This window comes from Stegodyphus dumicola, chromosome X1, assembly GCF_044657685.1.
Source record: "Stegodyphus dumicola isolate Sdum_Otavi_A_Nest chromosome X1, ASM4465768v1".
NCBI classification, from domain to species: domain Eukaryota; kingdom Metazoa; phylum Arthropoda; class Arachnida; order Araneae; family Eresidae; genus Stegodyphus; species Stegodyphus dumicola.
This window is the reverse complement of record NC_140780.1, coordinates 164,459,824-164,473,470: the sequence shown is the minus strand read 5'-3', so window position 1 is coordinate 164,473,470 and position 13,647 is coordinate 164,459,824. Positions and strand designations below refer to the sequence as shown.

General features: G+C 34.0%; 1 non-coding gene across 1 annotated transcript; it reads right to left on the bottom strand.

The window, feature by feature from the left end:
• Window positions 1–3,091: 3,091 nt before the first annotated feature.
• Window positions 3,092–3,165, bottom strand: TRNAA-GGC (transfer RNA alanine (anticodon GGC)). Its single transcript has one exon. It is a non-coding gene; the product is annotated as a tRNA-Ala (tRNA).
• Between the last annotated feature and the right edge of the window lie 10,482 nt (window positions 3,166–13,647).

The following is a 13,647-nucleotide window of genomic DNA, read 5'->3' as shown; positions in this document are numbered from 1 at the left end:
GCAATTGCCAGGAGATCACGACAATTCCAAGGCCGGAACTGGGGACGGAATCCCCACATTCAAAAGGTACTTTACAAAACTGTAGCTGAGAAGGTGACACTCTATGCGGCAGCTATATGGGCACAACCCATGACCGCACGCAAGGTTAAGCAACTCCTATTACTACAGCGTCCATTCGCCCTAGGTTTATGTAGAGCCTACCGCACCACTGCAACTTATGCAGCACTCACCTTGGCAGGCATCATGCCACTTCATATCCAAGCGGAGCTAGAGGCCACATATACTAAAATAATACATCTACAGAAAGACGCAACCTTTGCAGGCACCTTACATAGCCCTGCAAATTACGAACATCCATGTACTCCTCTCCACACCCACCCAGCACACAAGGGACTTGGCATTCACACTATCCTCAAACCGTCACGACGTCAACCAGAAGGAAACCCTAATATGCACGCGTTCTACACAGATGGCTCGAAAACTGCTGAGGGTGTAGGTAGTGCCTTTATATACTACAGGCAAGGCCATGCTGCACACCATTGGAAAGGGCACCTCAATCCAAATAATAGCATTTTTCAAGCAGAAGTAGTTGCCATAACAGCTGCCATTGAATACGTAGAGCTCAACAACATCACACATGTGCAGCTTTATACAGACAGACACACCAGGCGAGGAGACCTTTATACAGACAGTATGTCGACACTGCTTGCTCTTGACAAACATAGTCACGCCTCCCCGCTGATCATACGACTGCAGCATATTCTAAAAGATAATCGGAACGCACATTTTGACCTAGTATGGATTAAAGCCCATGCAGGTAACATGGGTAATGAGACAGCGGATGAACTCGCTAAGGAGGCTGCTTCGAACCAAAATGCCAGACCGATATCAGTATCAGCACCACCATCTTTCCTCAAAAGTCAACTGCGAAATGCCGCTATCCAGTGGTGGCAAAGAGAATGGGATCAGGGCGACACGGGAAGGAGAGCGCATAGCTTCTTGCCAAAAGTAACCACGGAGCGCCTTATGGCAATTGCTCCCCTTACCAACTTCATTACTGGTCATGGTCCCTTCCCGGATTACTTCTACCGCCGCACCATCTCAACCACGGATCGCTGTGTTTGCGGGGGTCAGGGGTCACCGGACCATTATATCTTTCAGTGCCCACTCACGGAACAGTTCCACTTCCCGATACCAGCCAATATCTCAGCATTTCACAAGTTCCTAGCCAAAAACAGAGCGGCCATAAATAAAATCGGCAAAGTAATAACCACCATTGCAGCATATGGCCAGGACCTCTGTCAACCAGAGTAACAGGGCTTATATGCATTACTTGCACTGACATATGCACTCAAATGCTCTACCATCTAATCTCTGACTGCATAGGGAGCAGAAGAAAATTGAACACCATTTTTAGGTGTTTAATTTTCTTCTTTTGTTATAACCTATAAAGTGGGTTTTTTTTTTTTTTTTTTTTTTTTTTTTACCGTGCCTGTATGTTAATTCAAATGTACTTCAAATGCCAGATGTTGAACAGTTGCCCCTGTATGGCCCTGTATCCACACTTATAATTATTAAATAAACTCCATACAACATACTGTGTTAGTTGCATACGCGGACGACGCGGCATTACTGGTCAGAGGCCGCACACGCGCTGAGCTTGAAGCCCATGGCAGTGAGTCATGCACTATCTTTGCCAACCTCTGCGAAGAGCTAAAACTCCAAATATCTACCACAAAGTCCACTTCTATCATCTTTCCAAGAAAGGGTACAAATCTAACACGTAGCCCATGTATCAAACTACAAGGCCGGAATATTAAGGTCGTAAAAACTTTAAGATACCTTGGGGTAATATGGGACCCAGGTCTGACTTGGCTTCCGCATATCCAGGCACAAAAGATTAAAACATCTGCAATTGCCAGAGGACGCTGGACATATGCCTGTTAACCTCTGTTAAACTTCAGGCGTCCCCGTCCTCCGTCACCTGTCACCTGCCAAGTATGCGCTCCAACGCACCCGAGGTTAGCGCAGCACGTGATGACGATGAAGAGGCCGTTACAAAGATAAATATTTTTGTATTATGTTAATTTTTGCCTTCATCTACGGCTCTAAAAAGGCGTGATGAGTGTCAACCAAAATGGGTACGCGTATCATGTGTTCTCAATCATTGCACTAGGAGAAAATCCAGGCAGGCGGCAGGGAAGAAGAGTGTTCGCAACTGTGAGAGTAGCGTCAACTACCAAGTGACAGTATCTAATCCAGGCAACACACGAGAAAAGAAAATATATAGTATTTAAGAATTTACATCATGAAGCGTATTAGGCAGTTCAGCTATGTGTAGATGAGAGGTGAAACCGCACGTCAAGTGACAAATACTTCTTGTCGTAGAAGATGTGCAGCATATTGCCGAATGAAAAAAATCGTCCTCTAAGATTTCATAATCTAGAAGTGCAGTGAATATTACAGTAGGTACTAGCTGCTCTCTTATTGTAGAATTTCACATTAAGCTTGTTTAGGTATTCCTTTAAATCGTCAATTTTCAAATCATGGTGAAGATTTTCTTTTCCTATGAAGTAAGGAGCACCAGTTATAATTCACAACTTGTTTTGCAATTTTTAGAATTTCTTGTATTGATTTTCTTTCGCACTTGCCCAGACTGGGGACACGTCCGTAAAGATTGGAAGAATGATAGCCTTATAAAGAGGTAACTTACCGGCGGGATTGAGGCCTGAGTCAATTGAGAGTAATGGGAAAATTTTGCGAATGATACCATATGACTTTCCACGTACACTTGTAGACACATTAGGTAATTGGAAAAGCAGGAGAGATAAAAAATTAACAACGCTTCTTCGGGAATCGAACCACGGACCTCTGGAATACCGCCCAGCGTGCAGAACCAATACACCACGAAGGCACGCTAGGAAAGCGGGAGATATACCTTATATACTCCTCTTTTTAAAGGGCGACTGGAGGTTTAGGGGACCCAATCCCAAAATCCTTGGTGTAGAGAGTCATCATCCACAACCCTTTTAGTTCGGGCGCCACTGTAGAGTAAGTAATTGGAAAAGCCGGAGAGATGAAAAATTAGTAACACCTTCGCCGGGAATCGAACCACGGACCTCTGGAATGCCGGCCCAGCGTGCAGAACCACTACACCACGAAGGCATGCTAGGAAAGCTGGGGATATACCTTATACACTGTTAATGTGCGTAGACCAAGTAAATGATCCGTTGAACCAAACTCCTAAGTATTTAGCCGAATGTACAAAAAGGATTTGCTTTCTTAAGAGATTCACTTTACAGTCCAGATTATTTTAAATTTTAAACTTCCGATAACTAAGATTTGGGATTTTTGGGGTTGATTTTAATCTTCTACTTTTGGCCCCACCTTTCAGTTTCCGGAACCTTGTCCTGGATCTTTCCAAGGGTGGGATTCGGCTTTCCCGAATTGCTAATGATGGCAGCGTCATCAGCATAACACGCAATCATGGTGTTGCGATTGTCTTTAAATTTTGTGAAGTCATTTTCATAAATCAAATAGAGGAATGGCCCAAGGATGGAGACTTGGGAGACACTAGCACAGATTGGATGTGGAAAAGAGATGCAATCTCCTTGTCTCACTGGGAAAGACCTGTTGTGAAGAAATGATGCGCTGATTAGAACCAATTTCCAAGGAATGCCCATTTGTACGAGGTTGTGAATAAGTCTTTTATGCCAGACGCGACAAAACACTTTTGCCACGTCTGGCATAAAGATAATTGCAATAGATTTATTGTGTACTGCTGTTCCAACGAATTCTGAAATCTGTACTAATTGATGAGCAGTTGAAAGGCATCGCCGGAAACCACGCTGTTCATTTTCGATTTGTGCAGACAAAATATGGCTGTATTAATGGTCAATAATATAAAAAAATAAGCTATTTTACATCGTGAAATGATGAAATTTGGGGAAAGTATGACTCTGTTAAGCTCAAATGTTTCTAGATAAAATCACGACAATCTAAAGTTAATCTAATGTATTTAATGTTAATCGACAATCCAATGTTAATGTTAATCTAATTTAATCTAATGCTTGCTGTGATGAGTTCAAGGATCTTTCCCAGCGACGGCAGTAGTTTAATCAGCCGATAACCTGAGAGATCTCCAGGCGATTGTTTCCATGCTTCCAAGGCTGCGGGAAGTATGATTCTGCGAGACATGCGTTAAAGATACTGGTCAATTTACGGATGACACAGTGTGAGAGATTTTTCATATGTATGTTCATAATGCAGTTCCTTTCGGAGGTGATGTGATTAATTATATCCCATCTTCCCTAGGAGTGCCGCTCTGTCGCAGGTAAGCTACCTTTTACAGGAAATTGAAAGAGTTGCGCAGTGGTGAGTTTGGCTTGTTTGACTTACAAGGGTTATCTGCCTAAGAGAATAGATACTTTCCCTGAGGACCTTCCTAGGGAAACTGGGTCGAATCTACCTTACACATGAGAACAATAATGAAAATATTCATGCAACCAACCCGTTTGCCGAAATTTGAACCAGTGTCGAACTTTTAGCATAAAATTAGTTTCAATATTTTCATTATATTTTCTGAATAAAGGCAACAGCATCCTGTATCTGCTTGCCAACATTTCTGCCTGTATGCGTCATACTTTCCGCATCTTGTAAAATATATCTAACTTACTTAATATTAAATCTACCACCAATAAAATTGCATCTTGACTGTTTATCAGATTTTTGTTATTATTCTTTCAGTTTCATTTTGTACTTTTTCCCTTTCGCAGATGTCAGTAGTGAAGGATGCTAGAGGTAGTATGAAATCGAGAGTTCTACTCCAGAAGCCGACGCTCGGGCAGAGTGTTGAGCCGGTTGACTGATAAGTGAATAGCACGAGCATAGAAAGACAGGTTGATAGGATGGCATCGCAATTTGATAACAGATTATGCGCTAGAAAAATCTTTTAATCATTTTTCGACAGTAATTCCCTTAATGATTTTATTAATGAATTTTTAGGACTTCTGACCTTTATAACTTATATTTTTCTTAGTTTTCCAAATATTTTATCTCGTAATTTTTAATTCCCATTCATATTTGCAGCAACCGTCTTATGTGCTCTGATTTCCAACTTTAATTGCTCATTCGCATGACATTTAATCATTTTCCTTAGTTGTAGTCGTTATTTGAAATTTCTTTCGTACATTTCAACTTCTGTAATTTTCAACATAGTCTGAATTTTAACTTATTTCGTGTATTTTCCTATCATAAATATTCACACACATGTTTTATTTACTATATTATTTAATTTTATGTATAATGTTTTAGTTTCATTCACACATTTATCCTTTGTAATTTTAAAATAATCTAAATTTTAACTTATCTCTAATACTTTTCGATCCCAATTGTTCACATAAATGAATTTTATTCATTATATTTTAAAATTTTAAACGTAATTTCAAACTTTTTTTGGACATTCTAAATCTTTTTAGCTTCCTAGACTCCTAATTTTAAACCATTTATTATATTTTCCTCTCATAATACTATATAATTCTGTAAGAATTTTTGCCTTCTTTTCTATGTTTCACACTTTACAACCTTTTAAAATTGTTCAGTGTTTTTAAATTAAATAAAACATTGATTAATTCAAGCATTTGACATCACTAACTATAAATTACAATTCTTCACGTCATTAATTTAATCATCCTTACTTAGTCCAAATTTTATTGTTCTATTTGAATTTCTTGCTGTGCAGTTTTTATTCTGAAATAGTTCATGTAATCCTGTTCTTATTGATTCTAGCATTTTACTTTATTTTAAGCACTATTACTAATTCCATTCGCATTTGCAACCTTTATTATTTTCTACGCATTCAGATATTTCCTTATAATTTTTAATTTACATGTTATGTTTTCCGATCGTGTATCTCGTAGTAGGACTGAGTTTGACTTAATTTTATGCGCAATTTTCCTCCTATAGGGGGTACGAAAGGTATTGGCAGTTGCCTATAATTGAGCATTCTTAGCTAACAAAGGAAATGCTTGACAATTTTAGCTAGACATAACGAACAGAGAAGGCAATAAACGCAGTAATTTAATGAAATTTTCCTTTTAATATGCCTTTCACACAAAATATACAACAAAAGCATGAATTTGCATGTCAAACAAATATTGGCAAGATCATACAGCAAGATGTGGAAACAAAGTTTAATACTTTGTAATCATACCTTTTTGCATTTATAACAGCTTATAATCTATTTCTCATAGAAAAAAACCAAAGTCCTGGTTGTACTATCGGTAATTTTATGCCATTCTTGCAGGAGTACACGCTTAAGTTCATCTTTACACGAAATTTTGTATTTCCTGACTTCTAGATCCAATTTGTGCCATAAAGTTTAATTTGGATTTATGTCAGGCGATTGAGGCGGTGTCTAACTGACGAGGAGCGTTATAAAGTAACTACTCCTGAATGAGGTTCGCTATATTCTTAGGGTTATTGTCCTGTTGAAACAGAAACGATGTTCCTAAGCCAAGTTTTTGGGCACTGAATTTCATGTTATGACGCAATATGTCAATGACATACGTGCTGCCATAATACCATCAATGAAGCATAGGTTAGCAATTCCGTTTGCTGCCATACAGCCCCAAACTACAAAGCTCCCTTCAACATATTTCACAGTCGGTATTAAATGTTGTTTTTCCAGTTCGATGTTTGGCTTTCTCCACACGTATTGTCGTCCATCACTCCCGAAAATATTAAACTTCGATTCGTCGAACAAAATAACTATATTCCAAAACTCGCCTGATAAATTAACATGAGTTTTTTGTATTAGCTGAGAAATACTTGGCGACAGAGGAGAATCTTGTCTAATAGCGCATGCGCCACCAGAATTTGGCGCTGAAATATATTCTGTGGGAAACTTGATTTTTGTTGTACATTCGAAGTTGCGATTCATTATGTTACGCTGTAAAAAAGAAACCTAGCGCCAGAGTGTCGCTATGCAAAATAAATGTATTGAAAGTTAGAGTGTGTTATTTTCTGTAATCTGTGTGGTGTTTTTTTTTTTATTATGATATATAGCTATCGACGGGAAATAGAACAAGTCAATTCAATGAGATTTTGCAAAAACTAATCTCTTTCTCCTGTTTACTTCTGAAATGGAAGGTTTCTTTCTAGCTTACCTTCCATAATGACTTCATCCATGTAAAATATTCCGTATAGTCTGTAGAGTAAAAATTTTATAAGAATTATTAGCAAAATCGTTGGCTAACTAGGGTGCACATATTTTAAGGATTTTCTTAACCTCTTTGATAATGCCGCGTTTTCCCTTCCAGAAAATATTCGAGACCGCCCACTTCTAATCTTATTTTCTGTCGATTAACGAGACAGTTGAACTTTTTTACAACTCTTCAAACAATAAGTAAACTTACGTTTAGTTATATTCCTCTACACCGTAAAAAAAAAAAAAAAAAAAAAAAAAAAAAAAAAAAAAAAAAAAACCGGCCGAGCGGTAATGTCGCTGAACACTGGTAGTTCGGTCCGAGGTTCGAATCCCGCGAACGGGCTGGCTGCATGGGTGTTTTCGTGGTTTTCCCCATGTGTAACGTGTATACGAGCCAGTTTCCCTTAGAAAGTCCTCCACGAAAGGCATCCCTCCTCTTAGGCAGATAGCCCTAGTGTGCTTTGCCATAATTAAATACACCACACACCACACCACCACTACACTGTAAAAAATTTGGTTCGAGGTTTCACCAAATTATGGTACCAAAAAAGTTGCAACCAAAAGATGATAAAATGTTGTTCCATAATTTGGTGCTTTGAGTGAACCATTGTTTGGTCATATGTTGAACCATGAATTGGCATCCATGATTAAAGAATGTTTAACCGTGAAGTAGGAATACGTTGAACAATAAATTGGAGACATATTGAACCATGATTTAGAAATACCGTAGACAGTTAATTGTACCCATTTTTATTATAAGGCACAGGAAATTATTTCAGAGCACAGGCATAAAATTTCACATTAGCCATTTTCTACTGATTCTTCTGGTATTTTTTTATTCCATTATTGCTATGGAAATGCTTGTTAATAATTATTGTTATAAGTTATTAATTATTATAATAATAGGTTAGTAATTGTATAATAGAATATATATATATATATATATATTCTATTATACAATTAATAACCTATAGCAATTGACTGTTACTTTTTCCTATATGACAAACAGCATGCAAATTAAACTTTCAACAAAAGTTTAGGAATTTTTGTATTAGATTCATGTTTTATTGTTTTTAATTTTGAAAATATAAACAAGTTTTCAGAAGCAAAATCGCAGATTGCAATTGAATAACGGTTCCATTTTATTTAACGCATCAACACAATTTTTTAATATTTGGCATAAAATTGTTTTAATTCTTAAATCACATAAAAAATGTTCAACTTGTTTTCCATGGTAAATTGATTTGACTAAAGCCTATTTCCAGTAGGTAAGAAGAGAGGAAAGTCAATAATGTTTGTTAAATGTAACAATGTTTATTTTAGGATGTTTCTCTAGAATGACTTTCCAAAACTTTGCAGATTATGCTTAAGATCTTTCTTCAATGGAATTAACTCTTACTGCAGCATAATATAACATATATCGCAAATCAGTGCTGACGTCATTGTGTTGTATATACAATACCTCTGTGAATATATACAGTTCTTTTCAATAACAGACAATATATCGCCCTATTTTGTATAAATCCTTTTTTACTATCTGATATAGTTTTATATCAATAAAAAATTATCAATTTTATTATTACATTTTTTGTAGTAAGATTTAAATATGCGGATCTACTGCTCGTGCATGTTCACCTATTGATATCGATTCTGTCAGGAACTCTTGATTTTGCAATATTTAAATCCAAAAGAGAGAGAGAGGCATTTTCCCAACACAAAAATTAAATTACATATTGTTTCTAGTGTATAATTAATAGATATTTAGTTGATTAAAATTAGATACAAAAAATAAATTATTCTATGCATAATTTGTACTTTTATTCACATTCCATGGCTTTTATAAGCCGATTAAACTGCTGGATATTCTGACAAATATTACTTGGAAAATTCTTTTAGTCCAGACCTTAAGAACTTCATTTATAGTACAGGTTAAAATGTAGGTATGTTAAAATGCATTTTCATACCTATGACACAAAGTAAATTTTACAAGGATTCAAATGATATTTTTTATTTAAAAGCAGGTTTTATTTTCTTAGAGATTAAACGTATTTCTCGATAATATAAATGTTAAAATATAAGAAAATGAAAAACAATACTAAAAACATCATTGCAAAGCATTAAGGAAGAACATATTGAAATAATCAGAGACTGAAATAATGCACAGCTGTTACACAAGAATATTAATAACTCAAATATTTTATATTGATTGCTGCATATATATATATATATACATATAAACAAATATAATTATATATTATATTGCATAACTTAAATTTAATTTACCTACATAAAGCCATTCTGCATATCAACTGCTGATACATATTTTAGTAATTAATTTTCCTAATTAAGTATCACAACTGTAGCATTTAATATATTTCAGTTTTTGTAATTCAAAATAAATATATTACTCTTATTGCACATATATTAAAATGGAGATGAAAAATGCATTATGAAATGAAAACTTGATAAAAGAAGCTTGAAATTAAAAGTTTTGAATTTTGCACAGGAAATCTGTAAAAACATGAAAACAAAATATTCTACTTTAATGCCATCTTATGATGAAGGTTCATAACTTTACAAGGTATTTTACCACTGATTAAAAGAAATAATGTTGTAAAATTTAGTACAAGATATTTCTTTTGGATAGCTTATATTCATACTGTAGTAATAACATAGCAGTAACGCAACAGCCGAAGTAAAATCTTTTGAGACACAAAGTTTCATTTTCTGCAACTACACAGAAGTAAGAGGAAGAAGCAGTACGTCCAACTGAAAAAAAATTAGGTAAAACTGACTGTAACGTTTTTTCAGCATCAGCAGGAGTAGCATGAAAATGGGCGTTCTGCGGCAGGAGGAGCTGAGGAGCTGAGGGCGTGGTCAATGACGTCACACAGAGGGCGGGGCCAAAGGCAACGTCATCACACTAGGAGGCGTGGTCACGAGTGGAGTTGAGGTGTTGGTAGATTGCTGGTTGAGTTGTAGACCTCCTGCTTTTCATTTAAAGTTAGTTTTTTATATTGGCAACGGGAAATATTTTCTGCATCTTAATTTTGATGATATAGCGATGCTGCCCTCTATTAATGAAAAAGTGAATTATGTGTTTTAGAAATATATTTTTTAAGTCTGGTGTTAAAATTATTCAATGCGCGACTCTGAAAACAATGTAAAAGAAACAAATATAAAAAAAGACTTTCCTTTAATGAAACTACAAGATAATTTTTTTTATTACTCAATTTTATTCTGATACTTTTATTCTTTCTAGTTTTCCATGAAACTTTAACTTATTTCTCAGGTTTTCTGTTCATAATAACATATTCATTTACTGTCATATTTTTTTAATACTTAACGTTTCTAATTTGTAATATTTTATTTAATTTCAACATACTATTTTTTTTTCATACCTTTCATACCATTTCACCATACCCTGATTTTTAACTTGTATGTTATATTTCACAAACGTTCCCGCACATGCTGTTTATTTGTTACATTACTTAATTTTAGATGCAATTTAACACTTTTTTTAACGTTATAATGTTCAATATATTCTGAATTTTAACTTCATTTACTTTTTTTAAACCACTCTAGTATTCTATACACACTTTAACTTAGTGGTATGAAATTGTATTTAAAAAGAAACGTTTATTTTTCGTGATCTTAGTTCTTTTACTAAATTTTCTACAGAATTTCTAATTTCTTTCACGTGTTGAACAATATCTTCCTTACATTACCGAATATTTTTTTTAAAAAACTTAAGTCTAAAACTGTTAATTGCTTTTCTTACGTTCATGATTTCCCTTCTGTGTTCATATTTCTTAATTCTAGCTTAACTTATTTATTATAATGTTTTTATTTCTGTCTCATCACTCGTAATTCCAACATTTTATCCCTTTTTATTCATTTTAAGGATATGGATTGTTTTCATTTACTCCATATTCAAATATTTCCTTACAATTTTTATAATACTTGTTTTATTCCTAGATCATAATAGATCATCTACAGGTTTTACTCAGAAATTTCCATTCACAACTTTACAGTTTAATACCATTTATATCTAAATGTATTTCTTTCTCATATAGTTTTATGGTCTTCAAAGTTTCTAACATCATGTTTAGTTTTAAATCCCGATTACCTTTAAGTGTGTTGATAATTTTCATTTCTAATTTTACAACCACGTTCAGTGTTTCATCCACACATACCAAAATATTTCTTACATTTTCTGGTATTTAGTCTATGTCATATTTCAGTACTTCAAATGAATTTAAACTGCTCACACTATTATTTTTTCATGTTTTAGAGACACTAACTATACTAATTTTACTATTTTTCCTGCACTAATTGCATCTATGTCAGCACTCATGATAAACTAGCAATTGTTTTGCATCACATGCATAAAGAAATTCTTAAAACCAACTTTTTCAATATCGTACTCAAATTACTGTTTTCCAGATGGGAATTACCAGTATTCTTTGGCTTTACTCTGTTACATCTTTTTAAATTTTAACATCTTACTTTTAATTCTAACATACATCTTTTAAACAGTTTTTCTTTTAATGATAGCCTTACCTTATTTGTTCAAATTAATTCTTTCATTCACCTTCTTTACTACCTTTCAGTACCTTCATAATTCACTATGCAAACGCAATGTCTTTCACTGATATTCTGTTTAATAATACCACAAGTTTCCTTAATTGACAAAAAGCGAATTATTTCTCAGTTCAAAATAGAACTACTATATTTTTGCACAAACATTACCTTTATCCATTCAAGCCACCCCTTAACCTGTAACTGACGTAGCGATAGGAAAGGAGACTCTTATCACATGATCTTTCGACATTTGAGGTTTCTAGAACTTCTTTGACAAGTATATCAGTACCATCAGAAAATATACTTAATACTTTTACCCAGTTTAAAGGCAACATACTGTTATAAGAATGGTTTTAGTTAAATTTATAGCACAAATAAACGCATTTTGTGCTAAATAGGCATAAACATTTAGATTCAGAATATTTCTTTTTAATCCGATGTAAGACTTGAATTTCATTCATGATACGGATTGTCTCTTGATTTTCTTTTTGTTTACCTTACACTAATAGAAAATTTTTATTTTACAAGTTCAGCTTTTAATGAAATAGAAATAAAAACTACGATACACCTGCTGTTTTTAAGAAAAGGAACTTTGATATATTTCTGGAAATGTAAATGCTTTTAGAGTTTTCTTTCAATAACGTTGATTTTCATTACTTTACTAACTTCAATAATTCTCTTATTAGCTAATATGAATGAAAGATTGTCAAAAATGTGACACAGTATAATTCTTACGAACATACGTACCTTTACCAGCATACAGATATTACCGATTGAAATGAAGAAAGATACAGATATTTTACTCCAATCTACATTAAATTAAATTTAAACTTTCATACATTCCAAAGAATAAACGAAAACTCAATAGATATTGTCATGTTTGTATATATGAGATAAAAGTTTTATGAATGGTATTTAAAGTAATGCTTAGAACTTCATAAAAGCGAACATTCACTATGTTAATACACATATCATCAGTTATTTACATTAATCAATGTAATATTAATCATTACATGTACTATATGCATATATATTTAAAGTTTAATTGTCTTACAATTGAATAATTAACTATTGAGAGAAAGAGGTTCATATCTTACACTATTTAATTCACATGGAACAAATTTTCCATCAACCACATTGAACCACGTTTATTAAATTCGCCAAAGCTCTTTTATTTCTGCATTTTCACACTCACGACACATTTTAAATGTAACTATTGATTACCATTTCAAACACCGATATCATAACTCAGTGTAAAACTACATCATAACTCATTTTTTCCCTACTAACTACAATTTTATATATTCAAGAAGTACATCTAAGACATGATCATTTTCTATGTTCTAGCAAATCGATTCAATTGCGAACATACTATTAAGACTTGCGATTTTAGAAGACTTGCATGTATTAACGATGTCAACGTTTCTTCGTTTTTGTAAGATTCGTATCAAACCATGTCGCATTCGAATGTGGTGTAAGAGATCACTTTTTCTTTTAAACACTTGTAAACAATGGATGCAATTTATAAGAAGAGAAGTATCATGCTGTTTCAAAACATCAAAATGTCCGAACATTCAATACGATGTAAAGATTCATATTGTTTTAAATTCTTATGCTCACTAAATATTTTTTTATCACGATTTACTCTTAAAAGTAACTTTATAAGTTTTCATATCCTTTTTACATGAAAAGAACTTGTGATTATTCACTACAAAATTCTAAGACGAGAAGCTTCGCGACTTTTCAAACTACAAACTTAAATTTCTTAGGACATACACTACATCTGATGTTTCTTTCATGAGATTTCAAATATCTCTTCAGATTACTCGTATTCAAGAAACCTTACAAATATATCA